A 22,502-nucleotide genomic window follows, 5' to 3' on the forward strand; every position below is an offset into this window, starting at 1 on the left:
ACACACACACACACACACAGACACACTCATTATATATAAAATATAGTGAAAGCATTCAGCTTTACAGTCTCAGGTGAAGGCATTTTGTCTTTCATCACACTGGTTGTCTTCCAGCTTCTGGCACTAAGAAAACAATTAGAAAATTGGGAAAAAATTTCACCGTAGTTTTTGTTACTGTTTCTCATTTGGAAAGATACTGAGAAAAAGTTATAGCATGTTTCTCTTGTACTTTCTTTCTGCTCACGTATTTCCAAATGGAAAAGTCATTGTATTTGTGACCTTTTAAAGTTAAGGTGCCCTTTCTTTCAAGAAGCACTATTACCAAAGAATGATTTTCCAACAGAAATGCTACAATTTCTACACTAAAAACCCAGAACTGTTTCCAACCAGAAATATTTTGCAATTAAATTATATTCTCAAAACAAAACAAAAAACTACTTTAACTGAAAAATTTAGGATGAGTGCCACTTTGCTGTGATTTAGTGAAGTGTGTAAAGTCTGTACAAAATGGGGGTCAGAGCCATGACTGTTTTTGTCATGGGTATAAATATATGAAATTTTATGTAGCCAGTAACTTACAGTACGTAGTGCTTAGAAAGCTAAAGTTTTGAGAAAATGAAGCCTTACAGTTTAAGAGTGCTGATACCGATTTTAAGTGTAAAATCAGAGTATGTCATCCAAAGTGTACGCTCTGTCTCTTTCTCCCTCAAAGAAACAAGATGAACAAAGAATGCTTATAATAAAAAACCAAATAATTACAGGCAGCGGAAAAATAGTCAAAATGTTTAGAATTTGGTGCAAACTCGCTCAGTGTCCATATGTTTTTGCCCATGATATAGTTGTTTTAATCATTTCTTTATCATTTACCCTGACAAGAGTGTGCTGTGTAGTTTCGATAAAACTGGGTGTCGGTCTTCAGCTTAAGTGACAAATAATATAGTTCTACGGGGACACTTCTTAGAAGTTTATATTCTTCCTTATGATAAACAAACAATTGTATTCTGCATAATGTACCACATTATTTTAACCTGTATTCAAGCTCTGTGTTTGCAGAATGTCTTGCTCATCATGAGAATGACTAGAAAGATAAATTGCCGAGAACTTCCTAGTATTGCCCTTTCAAAAAAAAACGAGAACAATATGAAAAAAATGGGTCTAACTGAAAGCAGTTGCGGAGGTAGCATGTAGAAATCCTACTTCTCTTTTCATGTCAAAATTTAAGGTTAAAGGGCTCCTTTTCTAAATCTTGCTTCCAAGAGGAAGTAATCCATGACCACCAGCCAGTTTGTCAGCACTTAATTCTAAGCTTTTTTATATGGTATTATTTCAAATGTGTTCAGGCCCCCAAGGAAGTCGGACACCAGGCAGAGCAGAGCGGATTGTTAGGAGAATTGTACAACAAAAAACTACGTGTTAGTCCGCTCAGCTGTAATGTAGCTGCCCCATCAATCACTGGAGTAAGCTCAGCTCGCTTCTCTGTAGGCTGAAAAAACCCAATGCTGCCAACCTTTTTCTTACATGACTCTGACTTAGAGATGGAGAATCTGAGAAATGCCACATTTAAGAGGAACTCTTTCTTGTTGATCTGCCAGAAAGTAGCCCAAAACTGACACATACTTTATCGAGGATGCCTAGCCTTACTAAAACTAGCTGAGGGAAAGTCTCAGATAGCAATGGATGTAGTTCACTCTGAAATTTTGCATAGCTGAAATTCTGAACTGTAACTGTCTACAGAAGAATCCTATAGCAGCCACAGATGTTTCCAAGCCCTGATAAATCAGTGTGGGCAGTTCCTCACCTGGTATTTGCAACCTAGTCGTAGAGAAGATAAAAAACTTGGCTTCAAAGAAAGTGAAAAATAGTAGAAGTTATTAACTCTTCTATTAGAGTCGTTCAGTTTGTTTGCTTGTTTCTTTTATAACAGTATTAAATTTTGGGCTAGCTTGTCTCCTTACGAGTTCAAGAGGAAGAGCCCTCATCAAATTCAAATCCAAATGAATTAGAAACAAGTTCTTTGTTTTTTTAACCCTTAAAACAATATGAATATTTCATACAAATTGTTTGCACAGAAAAGGAATGAGGGAGGAGGTCAAGAGCCCTGTAGGCAGAAAAAAGATGGCAAAAAGGCTCAGCAGAAGCTCTTCTGTGAAGTAAGGAAGATGAAGTGAGTGGTGCTCTCAGAATTAAATTAATGGTAATTAAGCTCCCTGTCTAGCATGAGAAAAAAGTGTTTTATTCTGCAGTTTATCGTTATTGGTAGTCAGTAGGAATCAAAACATAAAGCCTGCCCCGTAGCAGAAATGTTTTATAGCTGGCATAGTTGTACTAGCTAACCTTTCCAAAGCAAACAAAAAAAATCTGGCAATTTTTTTTTTCTTGAAGTTTCACTAATTCTGCATCAGAAGGGATCTGGGAGTTTCGTTTGTTTTTTTTGTCTTTTTACTGACATAACTGTATTTGCCCGAGAGCTCTTCTTGGGATACTACTACTAAATTCTACATTACTGTAAGGGTTTTAAGTGACTGTCATCAGTTTCCCGAATTTAAAGGTAGCACTTAGAGCTGTTAGAGTAACTTACAGTTATTTGGGGAAAGAGATATGAAAATAAACAAAAATATTCCTTGAAAAGCACAATAAAGGAAGATTTTCATTTTGCAATAAATTGATTCAGTTTATCTAAGAACATCTTATTTAAATTTCCTGCAAACTAAACATTTTGAGAAATTTCTGGATCTCCTGGGACAACCCATCAGGCCTCCAGACGAGGGATCCTATGCATCTGACTTCCATTCAGTGAAAATTCTTCACATCCAAAAAGCTACAGGGAAATACTTCAGGTTTACAAAAACAGATCTTCATGAGAAAACTTTTTCACTGGCATCTTTCCAAACAGCTCTGTTTACCATTTGTTTTCCAAGATATCTGGGCATGGTTTACACAATGCATATAGGAATCGGCAATATTTCCAGTAAAACTGGGCAAAAGACAATTGTTCCTTTCAGTCTGTAGGTTTAAATCCTAGCTACCCAGTTAAGTTCAGGCAAAGGATGACAAAGTGGTCCTAGAGCTTCCAGGACGAATGAATTCAAGCGTTAGGTTGCTTGCACTGCCAGGGCTCCTGTCTGGTTAACCGTCTCCTGCCAGGACTGTTGGTTTTAGACAAATGTGAGCAACATGAAGGGTCAGACAGAACGAGTCATTTGTTGCATTCCTAAATTGTTTCGTTGCAGTAGTTTGTAGAGCCTCTCGCAGGGTTAGAGCAGTGGGTCACCAGCCTTCCTTTGAGAGGAAAGGACATACTCGTCTGTGTTAGGTGCAAAGAGATAGCTCTGGCCGTCGACGTAACCAGCAGACGTTGAGTGCCCCCGGAATACAAGTCAGGCCTGCAACTCCGTGGCCCAGGGGACAAGGAACTGCTGCTACTAGCGGTCAGGAAAAAGTAGTGTCTGTGTGCGTGTTTTGAGTGTATGTTCTCCTAGGCTAAGAACACAAAATTTAATTTCACTCCTCAGGAGACTGAACTGCAAGTGCACAAAGTAATTAACCATTACTGACTGATGTATGTTACAGTGCTGGGGAGGATACTGCAGAGAGTACAGAACAATTATCTCCTGCTAGTAAAGCTCTGAGGAGCTTTTCCCTGCTTATTAAGTGTAAGTTATAGAGGGCAAGAAGGACAAGTCAGAGAAGATAAATGCTTGAAATCCATGCACTCGATAAGCATAACAACCAAGTGAATATAGAGGTGCTGAGACATAGACCCCTGTAGAAAACTTCTTAGCATAGCTGCACGGTCTCTGCTACTGTGAAATGAGAGTAAATACTGATGAGCCTTCTACTGAAAACTGTAGTCAAACTCTTGTCAAAGTGACTTGCATTTATGTGTGTTAAGCAGGAGTACCAGAGGGAGAATTTTTTAACAGAAATTAGTATACACTAAAACAGTCCTTGTTCTCCTGAGATTCAAGAATGAAGTCACTGAGTGTGGTAGTAACTATCAGGCAGCAGTAAAAAGTTTTTTATTTCCCCTATTAATCAGGTTAAAGTCTCCAGTACAGAACGTTCACCTGTAATTAGTAAGTAAGCAGAAACTTCCAAAACTCTAAAAAGCCACAGCTGTGAGGAAAGGTAAATGATGATCTTTATCCTTGAAGTTAAACATAGTCTTCTTGGGCACAGTACATCACGGGACAGGGGGATTATGTATCCAAAACATCTGAGGTGATTAAGAGAGCACTCCATCATTCAAAGAATCTTAAGTTTTTGAAATTACTGAGTGTCCAACATTTTGAGAAAAAGAAGGCAAGGAAAAAGTAACTTCACTCGCAAGAACTGTAACGCAGATAGAGGGTGAGGACAGAGTATCTCTAAACAATCCTAATCAAGTAAGTACCATCCAAAACTAACTGACAACTTCGATCACTTGCTAACAGACAGGTTTTCTAATATTCCATCCCCACTCCCCCCACTCCAGTCTCCTAAATACCATAATTACAGCCTGGTGAAAAATTCCCCATTAAATATGGAGGACTACATATGATCCCAGTTACACATCACAGTCCTACATGCACAACCCTGCTAGGGTCAACAGCTAGACAGAATAAAACTTAGCCCATAAATACAGATTCTAAATGAGCACAAGAAACTGAATTTTCAATATAAAAATTTCACTTATAATGAAAAGTATTCTTCTAATGCTCCGAGCTATAGTAATAATGTCTCTTTTAAGGAGATGCCTTTCAAGTCACGCTGCTGTACAGGGATCTTCCACACCATTGATATCCATTACTGTACTGTCTCAGATACTGTGAAAGTAAACTGAGGTTGTTATTTGGAAATCAAGGGAAGTTCAGGTGGGGATCATAGCTGTGAAGCAGTTTTAAGGAAAAATAAGAGCAGTTGTGTGAAATTTCAAGAATGCTCTGCATAGACTTGTCTACCAGATGTGCCTTAACTGCAAATGATTGCAATAAATGTAACAAGAATGACACTGCATGTAACCATGATACTAAATCTAGTCAAATTATTATTGTAGGTTTAGTATGCATATGAGTAGGGGCTGAGAAGGAATTCTCAAATGAGATTTGTTGAGCTTCTTAAGGGGAAGTTTGAGGATCACAGCAGAAATTCTGGCCTTATTTAAGTCAATGGCAAAATGTCAATTGACTTCAAGGTACTGGATTTCACCCAGGATAATTATTTCAAGTCCCTCATTACTCTTGGGGTTCATTTTCAAATACACTGAATGGCTGGAAGAAGCATAAAATTAAAGGAACAACAGTTTAATAAAGGCACCTGGATTTTTATGCAGCAGCCAGGAGACTATATAATGTGTGTATATGTAACTGTGTGTGTGTGTGCGTGTGCACGTGCGTGCTGGGAGGCCAGCTTCCTCACATGCTACAGTATTGGAACGACTCAGGGAAGTGGTGTACAGCCCAAAACATTCCTGAAGATTGGGGCTGTACCCACCTTTTGACAGAGGTGTAAGGACAGGAGACATGCAGGATGCAACCATATGTCATGCTGCGCTATCCTGGAGCAATTGGTTATGTTTATGTTTGTCTGAATTGATTAAAAAGCTGATAAATACTACACATACTCATAATGGTAATAGCGTGCTGCAGAAACTGAAGATACACTCATTTCTTAGTGTCCTAATTTATATTTAACAGAGTTTGAGATCTTTGCCTGGAGAGTCTTAGTCTTTTCAGGTGCTGAGTAACCACTGTTTTGGCTGACTTCAAGTCACATTTCCTTTACATACATATGCAAAAAGGAATCTGTATTGATTAGTATGGATTATACTTAATTTTGTTATGTTGTAGTTGAACTGAAATACGACTGCAAGTACAAAGTCTCTCTTACAAGGAAGACTGAGTATCACTGTAGCCTCAAGAGACTAGGCAGAATAATGTACTTTTATTGTTGCTGTTAAAAAAAAAAAAAAGACCTCAGAAGGAATGAGATGTGTGGACTTTGGGGAAAAGGAATATTTCTGTTCAATATGTAAGGATTCAGGACATAAAAAAGGAAAATCTGCACTTTTGTCTTGCAAAAGAACTTTGTCAATCCTCGAATGAATAAGCCACCAACCAATAAATTTAGTGCTGGAGATGGAAAATGTATCATGGCACTCTTTTTTGTTGGTATTATCAAATCCCTGAGCATTACTGGGGAGCGCAGCTGATTTGTCTGAATAAGAGATTAGAACTGGATCTACAGGAGCTGCAATGCCTGGATTTGTGTCCTGTGACAGAAAGATTAAAGGTTTATTAGATTAGATTTAAGTATAAAAGAACTGAATTGCTTTTTTGAACTCTGTTGTCCTTTTGTATCAGACTCCTGACATACATGCTTTACACTTTGTTCTCTTTAATCATGACTTTTATATTTGTGAATTTATTAAACTGTGGATTTTTTTTCATTTTGTATTTTCCAAACAAACATTTGTAATTAGAAAGAAATTACAAGAAAATATTGATTTAAAATAAGACCTAACGTAAGCTTAGCCCAAATTTATTTTGGGAATTACAAGACTGGTTATTTTTTCTATTTATTCCAATCTTATTCTGCACTTAGTTTCAGCAAGAACTATATAGCACCTGCCTCAGCAGAACAAATACTAATTAGGGCCTTTTGCTACTACTGTATCCCAAATAAATAATAACAGTATCATGAAACTGTAAGAAAAATATTTCTAAACAGATGGTCTGGAGGCCAGGATTAAACTTGTTCAAAAAAGTTTACATATCTTTGGATAATCATCGAAACTTCTGGATTATGATTTTTGCAGTGGAGCGAACAGGCAAATCTTTTGAGGGTCCCCTAATCACTAAGAGTAATTTTCTGCTTTAGCAACTTTGCACAATTCAGTCAAGTAGCAATGAGAAATGTCTTGCTCCTATTTTCATTGACTTCAATCAGAGTTTGGCATTGACCTGAAGAGGATCATTGTTGGATGGAAAATTAATATATTAAAGAGGGCATGCAATGGGCTGCAGTTTTGACTGGAAGTTCCCTTAGAATCCTGCCAGCCATTTTTATCGTACATTTTTGGCTTAACCTAGTCTGCTAAAACAAGTCACTGGTTCACGGGACAGGTTGTCATTATACCTTGTTTCACACTAAGGTAGATCCATTGTCTGGAAGAGTATTACGAGACTGAATTGTTGCAATGTTCTGTATTTGGGGGATTTGTTTGGATAATTTGTATAAATAAGATGAAATTAGAAAAATACTGGAAAATATTGGTAAATTTTAAGAGCATGTTCAAACAGAAGACAAAATAAAACAGACATTAAGAATATTCTCATAGAAATCATATTTTCTGACAATGCATCAAAAATAACGATGTCAACAGTAGTTGAAGTCTCTATAATGAAGCCTACTGAACTCAGGAGGTGCCTTGCTAGTTAAGAAGTTAACTTTCTAAAGCTCTTTCTCCACATTGTTCCCTTTCCCACTGTTTCTTGAGCTGACGATTTAACATTCGGGACCAGACACTGCAGGTGTCACTGGCAGACTTCCCAAGGGCCAGAATTGTTACTACTATGCTAGTATTTTAAAGATTTATCTCATAAGCATGTTAGATTTCAGTGCCTGATATCTCAGTTAAGAAACTTAAAATTTTCTCTAGTGAGTTTAAGATTGTTACAGAAAACAACTTTATTGTCTCTCACATTAAACTCTATGCAATATTTTGTCCTATTTCAGTTCAGACTGCAGGTTTTCAATATACTTTATCTTAAACCACCCTTTTCTCTTTCTCCCTTATGTGCTCCTCTCTGCCAACCCTCAATTCCTTCTCCTTTTCCATTCTTTTTCTTTTCTCTTTGTCTGCAGGATGTTATTTACTGGAGAAATGGGCAGCACTAGGATGCCTCTCAGTGCCTCTCCAAAATTAACAGTCTTCACGTTATGGAAGAGTTCCCCTCCCTTCTCCCTGTAATTCTGGAAATGATCCGATGAGACAGGCAACAGTTACTGTCTTGTATCTACAGCCCCGTCCAACTGTAGGCAGCACACTTGTGACATGATTGTCATGGCCCACATGCCATACCAGCTAGTTTTTGATACTGAGGAATTAAAAACTTCTTTGCATCCTTTAACTATAGTGTCTTACTCATCAAATATTGGGACAAAATCTACGCAATGGACATTCCAAATCATCTGTACAGATACTAAAAATCTCCATACTTCCAAAGAAACAGTAATGTGCAGTTGACTGTTTTTAATATGACTTTAACAATGGCAGTCCTCCAGATAAACACATATGTACTTCAGAGTGATAACCATACAACAATAAACCATCACTACTATTACAAACCATAAACTGTTATTCAATATACTATAAAATTCAAAATCTCATTGAAAGTGCTAGTTTAGCATAGTTCCCATAAGCCATCATTTTTTAATATTGTGAAATGAATGAGGTTTTTGTGGAGCTATTAATTGATACTGACAAGCAATAACCACTGGAATGAAACTCCAATTATGAGCAACAATTAATCACATTTACTGTCATCTGTGATGTCAAAAAAATCAATAACGTTCTAAACAGTAAAAAGGAATTTATATCTCTTACTTTTTAATCCGTTCTGTAGAAATCAGATGGTCCTCTGGTGGGCTAATCAAGGAATTACAGAAGTACTATTTTAATTCTAAACATAAGTTTCAGTTTTGTTGTATTTTTCAATTAAAAAAAACCCTCCTGCTTTGTTTGGATAGAGACTTACACAACTTTGCAAGTTTTTTTTTTTTACAGTTACATACAAGTTAAAATATAGTATGGTATTATTGCAGACATATGGTTTTAAAAATTGGAAATTGCAACACTCAGCTGAGCATGTAGTTCACTAGCCTGTTCTAGAAAAGCACTTAATGTTACTTTTAGCATGCAGGCTTAAGCAGGAGGTGAAGTGTTCCCGGAGAGGAGTATGTAAATAAGGGTGGGAGAGCCTTCACTGTGGTATCTGAGCACAGAAAAAGTTATTTCAAGCAAAATTCACTCAGAAGGACTACATCATTCTGAACTTTTAACGTTGTTTTCTGTTCAAATTCTGTTGCTTATTTCAAATATATGTATATATTTTTAGGAACTTACACAGAATATTCAAAACACACATGCACATCTTTGGGAATGGAAGGGTAGAAAAAAGCTCACTACCTTTAGTAGTGATTTGACTGGCTGAATGTACAATGCAGGCATCACATTTAAAAGGCTGTGCTTTTAGAATGGGATCTGCCTAGTATGCCACTGAAAATTCTTGATGCTGTGAATAACACTGTTGGAGCATGCAAGGTGTATCCCGGTCCTTTACTCTCAAATGATGTTGAGATCTGTTCTGGACTAGAACAAATCTAGATCATGCTGAGTGAACAACTCAGGATGTGAAACTTAGCCAGGCATTTACCATCAGAGCCTATCAGCTGTTGATGGCATAAAAAGGCTTAAGTTTAAAATAGAACAGTGTGAAAACACATCTATAATCTGCTGTGAATTAGCTCATTTCAAAAAAATGAAATTCTAAATATTTTTTTACAATTCTGTGCTGTTCAGTTATGGTTTCATCCACTTTTCATATTCCGTCAAGGGCATGAGTCCTCTAACGTGAATCAGCAGAGTAGTAATAACATCTGCTCATTACATACTGCAAACATGCAGCAGAGCATCTTTCTTGAAGGAGCATATGAGAACTGACAGTTGAATACGTGTCACAAGAAACCCTAAAATAGACACAGCAACTGCATTTCCTTAGGCCTTAGGCACCTCCAAAACATATGGCAGCTGGATGTTTTTCAAGTTCACTAAAGGTGTATTTAAAGAATAGAGTATATTAGTGCCTTTTGAAATAAAAGTTAGATGACCAAACTAATATTTCTGTTATTCCAGTTTATCTGACCAATGTTCCAAATTGTTAAATACTGCCTCTTCACCAAAACCTGGGTTCGTAGCTGAAGTTATGATTTTCTGATGCATAATGTACTACTAGAATAAGTCATGTCTTAAAGATTCTGTCCTCTCTGAAACTCTCTTAAGACATTGTCCCCATCCATTCCTTGACTATTTAAAAACTGTGGTCAGATAAAAAATACTTCACTTGTGTTTTTCTTACTAACGTAAGTGTACGTTTTTACTGTGAAGCATAGCAAGCTTTTGGCCCCTCTGCATTATCTTGAACTAACTGAAGACTTTGAAAGCATACACATCTCATATGATCAGTAATTGCTATAAAACTGTCATGATCAATTAATAAAAAATTAACTAGTTAAATGAGCAGCAGGTAAGCTTCAAATGTCATGAGAAAACTTCATTGGAGAATGCTTCTTGCCTTGACCTAAACTCAAAACCTCTTCCATTTCTTATTTTTTTTTGTTTTGCTGGGTTGTTCAATGTGAAACTTAACAGTGAGTTAACTTATTAAAAATAATAGTAATAGTAATTACTATGTTATGATGAGATTTTTAGATTGACATATTACCTAAATAAGAATTCATATTTACACTCAATTTCTGATACATATTTAAACATTTTTTGTCTTTTCAGAAGAAAATATTAAATATTTCAAACAAGTTATTTTTTCATTACTACAAAGAAAATTCTTTATGCAATAAAACATTCATTTATGCTTGTTGTCAAGGTAACGGTGTTTATCAGAACAACAGCAATCATAAAATATTTAAAATGTAGATGCAAATTCACAGTTTATTAGGGTACAATAAATACTCGTTCTGTCAAACACAGTTACGTTAGTCTGGAATTGAATACATTTTTCTAGGGAAACAAATCTAGAATCTTTACAAATATTACTCTCCTGCTGTAGTATTATGTAGCTTTCCCTTAATGAAAAGGGTAATAGACAAGTGGTTGCTAAGACAGCACGTGTGCTAACAAGCTACATTCTTTCAACTTGAATGGTCAGGTAACGCACATTCAAGATTCCTGCTAACTTCAAGGGGGAGAACTTCCTCGAGTGTGACAGTGTGAACAAGCTTTTCTCCTTCCTCCCTCCCTTCCTTCCTTCCTTCCTTCCATCCATCAACACACTTGTTTTTTTTTTAATCTCTCACTAAAAAATAACCCTCAGTTACTGACACTAGTCTTTTTTACAGCAACCTGTTTTGATAGCTGGAACAGAGGATCTTGTGTGGACTAAGCAAGAGTGACGTTAGGACTGATAAGTGTGAAAGTTTCTTAGCTGCTGTTAATACAGTGCAGAACGTGTCATGAGTTGGTGTTAACGTTAGCTGAGATATGGAAATGCATAAACTTCATTTGCACGGCAATGGAGTTCAGCCCCTCCTGCCAGCACTCGGCTGGGATCCCCACTCCCGTCCCTCCGAGCAGTGGAACGCCCTGAGGTTGGCAGACGGTGCCCAGGGGCGTTTGGAAGTCAGTGTAAGGACAGCAAGGCTTCCGAGGGCCACGCAGCCATGACCAGCTATTCATCTACCTGGGAGGCTTGCTTATCTTTAAGTGACATTGAGTCTCTTAGATGACTTTCTAAAAAAAAAAAAAATATGTATCTTCCTAATAGCTGGTAAAAGCTAACAGAAAGTAGAAATTCAGAATACATAATAGGAAATATTGAACATTACTAGAGATTCTCTGATTTATTCCTGCTAAATGTCTGGCTAAAAGGAACCATCTTCCCCTTTTCTGGCTGCTCAAACTGAACACTTGAATAGGTCATATCTTTAAAGATGTCATCTGAAGTATTCCACAATTAGCACAGATAATTTTATAATATCCTGCTCCTGTAAGAGAGCTTGCAGTGCCTCATCTAATGGACTACAGTGTTTAGAGCCAAACTATTCCAAAAAACAGCAAACCTGTAAATTTCTGATATTTGGTATCCCAAAACCTGTCACTTAAATTTTAAGTCATGACTTAGTAGTAGCTCTCAGGGAGCGCTATGACCTTGGCTGGAGCTTGCTTCAGAGTCTGCGTACAGCTGCAAAGGTGGCACTGGAGGGTGGGAGGGGTGACGGTGAGTTTACTGGCGTTGCAGGCAGAGAATGCCAGATGCAATACAACGCGTTTTCAGGAAAGTCACTGCAATGAAGTCTTGCATGAATTTCGGATACATTAGTAATAATTTGCTTGTGAGTTCTGATATATTATAGAAGGAAGGTGGTTCTGAAATTGAGGTCTGGAGATCTGGTTTGTTTTGGGAGTTTTTAAGCCCTTTGAAAAAGCTCACTTGTTTTGATTTATAACTGCCACGATTAATTTAGGATTTTTTTACTGTAACTGTTTTCAGCAAGTAATTTTTCCCCAGTCATTGTTCTAATCATTCATTTGATGATTTTATTATAGCTGTGCATCTGAATTCTCCTTTTGGAGATCAGTGGTTTAATGTTTCCTCCAGTATCATGGTATCGTGTATAGCAATGCACATAGCGTTGGCTGACTTTTGAGTCAATCTTCTTTGAGGTGGTCTGCAAGCTTTTGCATATGGCAGCTGGCAATTTCTTCCTGTTTAAATATTCCTGATAGGAGTATACTACTGTTCAGTAGCTGGAGAACATTATAGCACACATTCAGCTCTCATATTTAGTTCCATTTCCATTTTGGTTACAGACCTTATTGCTATAATCAAGAACTATACAATTTCTGCTTATTAGTCTATATACCTTGAGTGTGTTCTGTTCTTTTTCACTTTTAGCACACTCCCCGAGGTAATACAAAATAATAGCGTGCCATATGGCAAACGGAATCAGCTGTAACACCACACAGCATCTTTTGTCATGTGGCTTTTTACAATATGACATTCCCAAGTTTGTAACTGATGAATATTGCATCTCCTAAAGAAACTCTGGCTGTCTGTATTATGCTGCTTCTCCCATTAGAGGCATTCCTGTTGATACCCTGAGCTTTTTTAAATAAAAATACAGCAGCCCTCATTTTGCAGAAATCAACAGCATACAAAGAGAGAGAATGTCTCAATATGTGGTAATCTTACTCAGTGGCAAAAAGTGCAGCAGGTTTGCATGAATACAGTATTTGCATAATCATGAACTGTGCAACACGTAATTGCTGTGATGTAACAGTAATAATGAATGTTGTGTAGTTTGGGAGGCTTGACTACAGTTTTTTGGTTTTTTATTTGAGTATTTTAGGGTGGTGGTATTTTTTCTGTAGAGTTCCTAGGAATTCACCGAATGTTTTATTTAAGTAGTAAATTCCATAGGAATCAGCCTATGCCGTCTGGAAATATTAGATGTAGCTCTACAAAAGTTACACAGAAGCGTAACACACAGACATTTGGTAGAAGTATTAACATGCTTCTCCTGTAAGGCCAGACTCTGCAAAGAATTCTATTTTGTGGCCTAAGTGGAAGTGAAAAGCTGGTGCTGTAACTCTGGGGAATGTAAAACCCTGTAAAGATCCGTTTCTTCGTAGCTGATGCTTCTTGGAATATCAGTATCTCATGTTGGCTTTCGTTTTGTAAGGGAAAGAGAGAGGTAAGGATAACGTAGGCAGGCAGAGATGATGGATATATAATGTTGTGAATTTTTTTTCCATTTTGCGCTTGTGGCAAAAATTTTAATTTCAATCCATTCTAAAGTTAAGCTACATCTAAAAAATGAAGAGAGTGTTTCTGTCACAAACAAGTGAAAAGCATCGTGTAGCATGCAGTTTGCTTAGCTTTCCAGATTGTTGTAGGCTGTAGAGAACGTACCGTTTCCATCACTTTTACTGCTCCCACTGTGTCACAACAAGTGGTAAAGTAACTTTTCTCCAAAATATAGCAGCAGGGGAGCAAAAGATGAATTGTTGCTCCTTGTTCTGCCAGCTCTGCTCCTTGGCAAGTATATTTTTACTCTCCTTGACTAAGGCTTATGTGCCAGAAGTGTGCTCTAGCTCTAAATGAACTCTCCGCTGGTCATCAGTGTATAAGAAGGGTGAGGCAGGTCATGCTGCTGTTGCTTTTCTAAAGCAAACGCGATGCCAAGAGAGCTAGGTATGAGGATAGGATAATAAAAGACGGGAGAACTTTGAACTGATTTATTGAGACAGAATAGTAACATGTGGGCAAAGCTCTTTTACTCCTTTGTAAAAATACACTTGTTTGGTTTTCTGTATCAAACAATAGCAGTGCTTTATTTAAACATAAAATAAAGTGGGTTTTATTGAAAAAAGAGAGTTATGTCAAATGCTGTTACAGTAAGTGTTTGTACTGAAGGTAATGTCAATATTGGTCAAAAAGGAAAAGCATTGTGCAAGTGGGTGTAAATAGTGTGTGTGTGTGGTGTATATATTTGTGTGTATATATGTATGTGTGGGTGTATATACATTATATAGAAACACACATAGCAGTAATTCTCCGAAGTACTAGAAATGGCAAGATAAGCATACTCTTTCATATAATTCTTTGCACAGTTTACACATTTGTAGAGAACCACCCAAACTCCTTACCTGATTTTTCAGAAACTCTTCCGCCTTTTCGTCCTTAATTTCTCTTGCTTGCTTAAATGCATCATATCCATTGCTGTTCTCCACTGCTGGCTTGCCTCCTTGTCACGTATTAAACCAGCGCAGATTGTATATTGATGAGCCTGCATTGACAAATATGCCTAGATTATATGTAGGTAGATGACAGCCTTATTTTTATTACTCTTCTGTCTTGAATGAACACCAAGATAAAACGAGAGGTTTGGGGTCAAGTTTTGATGCAGTAACAAACTTGTGCATGTAAGTCGTGCCATATTGCTAGCCACTTAAATCCACTCACAGCATGGATTTGCACTCAGTCCGTATATGTAATTTCCTTTTTTGAAAAAACGTGGCAACAAGGAGACATAGGAATAACGGAAGTGTTTACCAAACAAAAAGCGTAGGCTTATGAAAAACAGAAACTACTAGCGTTTGGGAAGTTGTTCTCTTGAAGCCCGAGCAACACCTTCAGCGTGACCAGTCATATTTAGAAGGGCCAAAGCCTGGCTAAGCTGCAGCGCTGACCTGTTTACTTTTAGGCCTAATCTTGAAGTTTACATCATGGATGGACACCTCTGCAGGGCTCAGAGATTTTCATGGAATTGTGCTGAGGCTTGCAGGAATTATCCCCATGCTGTAAACTGCAAGATTAGCGGGTTTGGTCTGCTTCCCTTTCTGTTTTATCATACTCTCTGTTTTTTTGCCAGAAAAAGAAGTTTTTTTCTGGCTTTTCACCAACTCCTAACAATCCTTTCATCCCTTGGGCCTGCTTTCCCCACCTTTGCTTTTGAATGGAGAACAAGGCCTTTAGGCATGAGTTGGTAAATTAAAATTGTATTGTTCTATTTTATTAACTGACCCCCTTGGCTGCTCTCAGCAATCTCATTTCTGATCCTCGGACGTCCTTAATTAAATCCAAGATAGTTATAAACACCTATATAGGGAATTTGATCACAATTATTGGAGATGACATATTTTTGTCATACAAGCAGGTATGAAAAATAATTAACTCCCCTGAGATGTTTAATAAAAACTAAAATTTGGGAACATATGAAAGGTACCAAGGAATGTTAATTGAATTGAGCTGCAGACTCCTAGGACATCTTTTCTAAAGTTAAAAGAATATCTTTAAAACAATTTCTGTATTCACAGGGAAATTATTTCTTTCAGAAGGACAAAGGCGGTATTTACTGGCCTTTTTCAAGTAGGATTTATGTAAGTACCACGACAAAAAAGCACAGAAATACTTAAAATAGCTTCCTTTAAGTGACAAAACTGGGTCTGCTCTTTAATGCATTCCCCGTTCCACCTCGAGGGCTTCACAAGCCTCTGCACAAGGCCGCCTGCCACAGAGCCTGTACTGGCAGCCTTCTGTGCCTTGGAGACGCACAAATATAATACGGTGAATAAAACCCTGAATCAAAGATGAACCTGCGTAGCTTAAAAGGTACAACATTTGCACCAGTAATTGTTTTGCTCCTTTTGTCTCACTGCCAGAAAGCCTAACACGTAATAAACACAGACATCACTTCTGACAAGGAACAGTTAGCTTGTGCATCGCTTTGCGACTCATCACGTCTTAATAGACTTTAACATGTAATAGGCATTTCCTTAGAGCACAACACGTTTCATTAAGGTGTCCAGCTTCCCCTCGAGAGAATACTAAATCAAAATAGTTGATCATTTACCTGGAAATTGTGCTCAGATGGCAGAAGCCCCCCCCATCGCGTCCCCACCCCGCTGGCACCTAGGAAGGCAGAGGCTGCAGGTGAGAAGTATGTTTACTGTTGACAACAGCTACCCGTTGCCATCACTTTTAGGTAGCTCTAAGGCAAACTTGCTGGAAAAGGTGGCTGGGTATTGTGATTCTAATGAAGTGGGACCAAGAGTGACTACTGGTGACAGCAAACCTCTTAAAATCTTGAGGAAAACTGCTTTATGGTTCCTGTCAGGAAGACATGTACAAATGCAGCTCCAGCTGGGAACCAAAATTAAGAAGCAGAAACTTAAGGCTAGAAAGTTGCCAGTACAAGATCAAGTAAGAATTTCCCCCTTCTCCCCCTTTTCCCTTCCTTCCTTCCTTTTGGAGGCAAATTGCATTGGAAGAGAGAACTACTTTCTCTAATGATAACACAAGATTCTGAAATTAAGCACAGCAGGTAGAAATATCCTGCACAGATTTAAAAAGATATCTGCATATTCATGTGCTGAACTGTTTTCTAGTGCTGACAGTTAACTATTCCAAGTGGAAAAGGTATACGCTCTGCTGCTGTTCTTTCTCTGCCAAGCTCCCTTTTTAAAACTCCAGCACCAAATTTTGGAGGCTGTGTACTCTCATCACTGTTATTCTTACCGCCATCCCTTATAGTAGACGAATGAAGATTTACAGAGCAAAATCTACTTTGTCTTTGAATCAGATTGCAGCAAATATGTATATTTTCAAAAAATTTTGAGAACGGGGAAAGGGATGCTTCTCCACTAAAAATACTCGATCCCTCCTGACCTTCCTCCGTGTTGCACAAGGAGACCACTGTGCCATCTGAGGACCGTACCTAGAACATATTTCAGAAGCAAAAATCTAAACACTGGCAGCGAAGGGCACTTTATGCAAATGTGTTTCCTGAGTGATGACTCTTCCTCCCTGATGATTCAGGGAAGACATAATAATTGGGGAAAATAAGCAGAGTACCCTGCCCTTCGCTTCTTTCCTCCAGAGCACACACATCCCCTTGCAAGCAGGTTTATGACAGAATAAAAGGTTCATTTGGGTGGGAGCTCCTTTTAAATTATGGTCAATATATCTCTGTTGAAAATAGCGGAGATAAAGCAGAGCTATAAAAGACACTTCTAGGAAGAGGAAACAGCCATCATGCCTACCTCAAAATTGCACTCATCCTCCTTTTACAGCCCACCTGTCAATCCTGTTATCCTTGTCTAGAAAAGAATTTACAGCAACAGTCTCTGCTGCAATCAGTTTCCATGGTAACTTCGGTTCTGTTTTAAGACCTTAATGTAAAAATGGCTTGGTTAAAATGATAATGAGCTGGAGTGTCTGCCCATACCTGAACTATGCCTTTCCCATTGCTCAAAAATATTCAGATAGGGGTGTCACTCCCTCTGCCGTAGTTCCTTTAGCTCCTACAACTCTTCCTTTCTAATACGTCAGATCACTTTCTTTACCATCTGGAAATCTTCCTTCTTCAGAGACAAACTACAGAATTCAGGGTACTGACCCGTACACTAATTCTGATTACTTCTTTGTGTTATCTAAAATCTCATCCTGGAAAAAAATAAAAAATTAAATGTTCTTAAATACTTCAGCGATAACAAGTACAATTACAGGAAAGTCTTAAAAGAACTTGTAAGGTGGATCTGACAGAACTCCTTTCCAATTGCACGGAAAGCTGGCTGTACTCTGTGGAAGATGACAACTTCTTTGTGGAATTGAAAGCTCTTAAGAGTCTATCCTAGGTCTGTTCTTCTCTTTTAAGTTATACTGAGTAGCTTAAAATTCATATTTTGTTCCATAGGAAATGCTGATAGAATTTACTAAAAATATGTTCACACTGCTAAGTCTTCCAGGCATGCATGCCATAGCCTGCTGAATACAGGTATATACCTCTTAATTTACAGCTGCCTTCGTCCAAACAAAGACTTGGTAAAGAGCTCAGATTTTGGCAAGGGGCAAAGCAACGTTAGTCTCCTATGATAAGTGGATGTCCAGCTGGGGCCTATTCAGTATCTTACTAACAGAAACAAGTCCCTGTTTGCATTGCATTTCATAGCTTTGCTAAGACGAGGTGCTACCTTCTCCCCGTTAGCAATGCACAGAAGGGCAGCGCTCCGTGAGCCTTGAGGCTTCCCCTGACGTCCTTCTCTCGTTTCTGGATGGCAGTACTAGGCAAGGTGTATTTATGCTATGCTTTTTCTGGGTTTACTTTTGTATAGGCTAAACCTTGATTGTCCTCTACTAGTTCATCTAGATAATTGGAACGCTTTGAAATCCAGTTGCAATTTAAAAGGAAAAATTCAATTCCCTTGTCCCAAACCAAAGAGTATGAATGTCCTAGAAGTCGGATTTAGACCTACATCATTCCTTCCACAACAGCTTCAGCAACCAAGCTTTCGAATGCGTTTTTCTCCGCCTCTTCATAGCACATTTTTACTAGCGCTCTCATTTACCCCCTATGTCTGAACATTGTGCTATAGATATTAATTTCTCATGGCAGGGCATTGTCAAATCATGGGATCATAAATCTACTGCATCTCTCTCGTCAGTCCTGGCAATAACTTCTTCACCCTACTTCTGCCCGTCAGGAGAGTATGACCACCTCTGACTAATCCAGGCAGACTATTCTTAATTGAACTATGCTTTTCCAGTGGATAGGTTAACTTTCACAGAATTATTTTTTCAGTAACTGGCATCGAACCAACTGGTCTCCAATTTCCACAGGAAAGAATGAGTAACATCTGATGCTTTATCTATTGAAAAAGAAGTTACGTATTTTTAGCACTTTGAACCGCTAACTCAGCTGAACTATTAAATATGCTTAAGCTTTCCATGTTTTGCTTATTCCTTTCGCAACCTTTTGTATGGAAAGGGAGACTGATTCCCTGCCCCTTGTCACCACTGTAGCATTGGGGATTCTGCTGCAATGCTAATCTGTGCTCCAGAAATACCATAGTTTGATGTGAAAACTGATCATCACTGTGCAGTGCAACAGGCTAAATTTTCTTTTGCCATGAGTATTGTTTCTATGTACATCAGTTAAACTGGTAGCCACAAAACTATTTGGCACGTATTGTCTGATATTTAAATAAATAGCGTCTTAATTTTTAACTCATTATATTAGCTTATCCTTAAAAAATTAAAAAAGTCCTTTCTTAATTCCTTTGCATCTTGCAATGTCTTTTATATTACTTATTACCAAGTACTTTAGCAATATCAGTATCTATTACTAATTTAGTTTGTTATTGGTAGGAAATCCAAATAGTTTGCCTCTATGCCTTAAATACTTTTGTGGTATTTCTTTCCCTGTAGAGCTGTGCTATTCTATATGGTAATTTTTTATTTCTTTTTCCATTCATTTGATATGATCTTATTTAATACCTTCCCCCCCGCCCTTACTGCCCTTTCTGAAGACATATATCTTAATTTGAAAGCCAGTTATATTATGATTAAAATAGAACAAACCCATTCAGATAAAATAATAAATGGCTCAGATATTCACACATCCATGAATCTTTGCAGCACAAATCTCAGAAGCCTCTGGTGCTGAAGGCTGAGTGGACTATGTATAAAGAAGTATAAGCTATGGATTCTCATTTAAAATAAGAAGTTTATTGGGCATGCATTATCAATTTCTCTCCCTGATTTTATGCCCCTTCTCCAAAGACTCTCCTCTCCGTGGTTACACTAGAGTAACCCCATTTTGAGGTGTGCTGCACAGACTGAGGTATCATGTGACGGCCACTGTGAGAGCTCCAGGAGGAGAAACGGCGAAGGCGCGCGCCGAGAGCGCTCTGGGCGTGGGACGGAAAGAGAGGGGCGTGCTGTGTTTCATCTCTCCGCCTGCTCCTCTTGTGCGCAGCACAGCAAAGAGAGGAGTTCAAAAGCAAGTTATCAGGATGATTAAAGTCACCTGCTGACCAAACTGACAAGCTAGAAAAGCACTCAAAACTGACCTTTTCTCTTTGGGATACCTGGTTTGGGAGATTCGGAAGTGCAGGACGTGAGCAGCCTCACGCACTTTGACTTCTTCACTCTCTCGCATTCGGCCAGCCCCGACAGAGGCGCTGGCTTATCTGGCAAGACACCTCTTCTGGCCCCTTCTCAGCCATAAAACTTGTCCTATTAAGTGCTCCTAATCTTTATTGTGAGCAATAGCAAATGTGTATAGCTTGATGAAGGTGCAGGAGAGGAAAGAGCAAATCGATGCAATGGCAGAAGAGGCAAGAATAACTCAAAGTACGCCTTCAGGTACACTTCAGAGACCACCAAACCCTATTCCGGAAGACCAAGAGGCTGCGAGCAGGTTAATTTCAAAATCAAGTCATGTCCCAGGTAATTTATTTGTGAGACTACCGTCTCTAGAAATCCTTGAGATCACAACTGACACATATGACTGACTACTCTCATCGAGTTTTTTTTTTTTTAATAGAATCCATTTTAAAAATGCAGACGTTCGTTCAGGTCACTTGGAATTTTAATTCAAAAAAATCCACCCTGTTTGGAAATAACCAGTAACTGTGCAAATCATTAGCGCAAACATAACATTTTCTTGTCGCCTAATAGCACCAAATAAACAGGTACCTGTATTTTCAGAATGAGTTTGTTTTCTCACAGTAACAGACATGGCTAGCCATTAGGTCTGGATTTAGGCAGACTTAGGCCAGGGAGTGGGACTCTCAGGGAAACTCAGGTTCCTTGCAGGGCTTCTAGTCCCCTCCCTTACCTATAAAATGGAGACAGAGAGACTTTCTTACTTTTTATGATGATGATAAGTACATTCCAGACTGTATAGTTCTTAACTATTGTAAGGAATACTGAGAAAGTTGCAATGTAAGCAAGTAACCAAATCAGGACACAGAAATTAAATTGTGCTTATTTTCTGGTCAGCTGTTAGAATTTCACCTTGTTTTACCAAAAATTAGCTTTTTCCAACCTGATCTTTATAAAGCTTTTCAATGACAACACATAAACATGAATCTACCTTAACATATTACTCTTATAAAATTTGTATCGGCTCCCAGATCACTCAGTTTCTAGAAAGAAATGCGGGTTTCTGGTATTACTTTTAGAAATGTTACATAAGCATTTCATTCTCATCTGTGTGCTGAGAATCTGGGCTTTTGGATTTTCTTCATAAAATCCAAACCAGCTTGTTCAATTTCCCACCCTCCATTGTTTAGAAAAATACAATTTGAAGAAAGCACAAAATCAGCCAGAGGAACTCAATTTGGGCTCTTGAGAGCATGTGACATTCACATATTTCCTTTTACAAAGGGAAAAAAGAATTAATGTGTTTTATATTACTGGTGTGAGAAGAATTAGCTGTGGAGGTATCTTAAAAAAACATTATAAATATGGATACCTTTTGATTTCTAAAGATAATGTGTGGAACCAAGCAGCAACAAGTGCAGGGTTAATCAGTGAGGTAACATTGTCAGTCTGGGGCTGGCATTGTCATAGAAAATGATGGAAATATTAATCTAGATATGGAGAATATTGTGAATTCCAAGTTACATGTGTCATAGACACATATCTGTCCAACGTACCAAATCTGAAGTCCTGAGTGCCTTATAGGTAAATGTGCTTTTAAACTAAAGCTGAAGTTCAGTAGAAAATGTTTGTTCATTTTTGCTAAGATTTCATTTTAGTTAATCAAAACATTTCTTAGAAGAATAGTATTAGGATAAAAGTCAAAGTTTTTTACAAGTCTTCCCAGGAGAACTTGTGGCCTTCCCTAGCCAGTTCTATGTTTATCCCAAAACTCAGGTACAAAATCATATAACATCACCTTTTTGTAATCAGCTTTTTTCATTTTTGTTGAGCTGTTTGATCTGGAGGAAGAGAAGTCAAAGGACAAACATTTTGGCTCAAGGATTTTAATCTTCAGTTATGTGAGTTCAGTTTCTTTTTATTAGCACAAAATTTACAAGAACACAGTAATTTTTTTGTCTTGAAAATTAGGCAAAATCAGCCAGCTTGGACTTAAGAACAACTATAACAATGTGTTTTCTTTGGATAAATAGGCTCTTTTTCAAAGGTACTACGTTCTCAGCAATGCACAAATTAGATTTTTAAAAGTAAGGAAAGTTTTTTTGGCGGGGGGTTGAGAAAGAACATTCACCCATCCTACAAATACAATGCAACAGTTCATTTTAAGGTCTCTGTAAGAAGAGGCACTGTCCTCAATAGTATGAATTTCCCTGACACCTGCCTCAGATCAATTAGATTTAATGTAGTCTACTGCTCACTAAACTTCAGCTTTTCGGTTCTACAGTAATGCGTATTAGTAACAATGCTGAGAGGAAAAAATGAGTTTTGGAATTATTA

The 22,502-nt window shown here is 37.9% G+C and overlaps 1 protein-coding gene across 12 annotated transcripts in view; it reads right to left on the minus strand.

Moving 5' to 3' along the window:
• The window catches only part of B3GALT1 (beta-1,3-galactosyltransferase 1), a 201,261-nt gene that overhangs the window by 96,999 nt on the left and 81,760 nt on the right, over positions 1–22,502 (minus strand). For 11 of the 12 annotated variants that reach the window (XM_068948702.1, XM_068948693.1, XM_068948701.1 and 8 more), the window contains exon 2: positions 14,426–14,565. The gene's annotated coding sequence lies outside the window, so the exon portion shown is untranslated. Of the gene's footprint in view, positions 1–14,425; positions 14,566–20,756; positions 20,894–22,502 lie in introns of all 12 variants that reach the window. The other variant, XM_068948694.1, reaches the window with a different exon arrangement.

The sequence above is a fragment of the Struthio camelus genome, chromosome 6 (genome assembly GCF_040807025.1).
Source record: "Struthio camelus isolate bStrCam1 chromosome 6, bStrCam1.hap1, whole genome shotgun sequence".
NCBI classification, from domain to species: domain Eukaryota; kingdom Metazoa; phylum Chordata; class Aves; order Struthioniformes; family Struthionidae; genus Struthio; species Struthio camelus.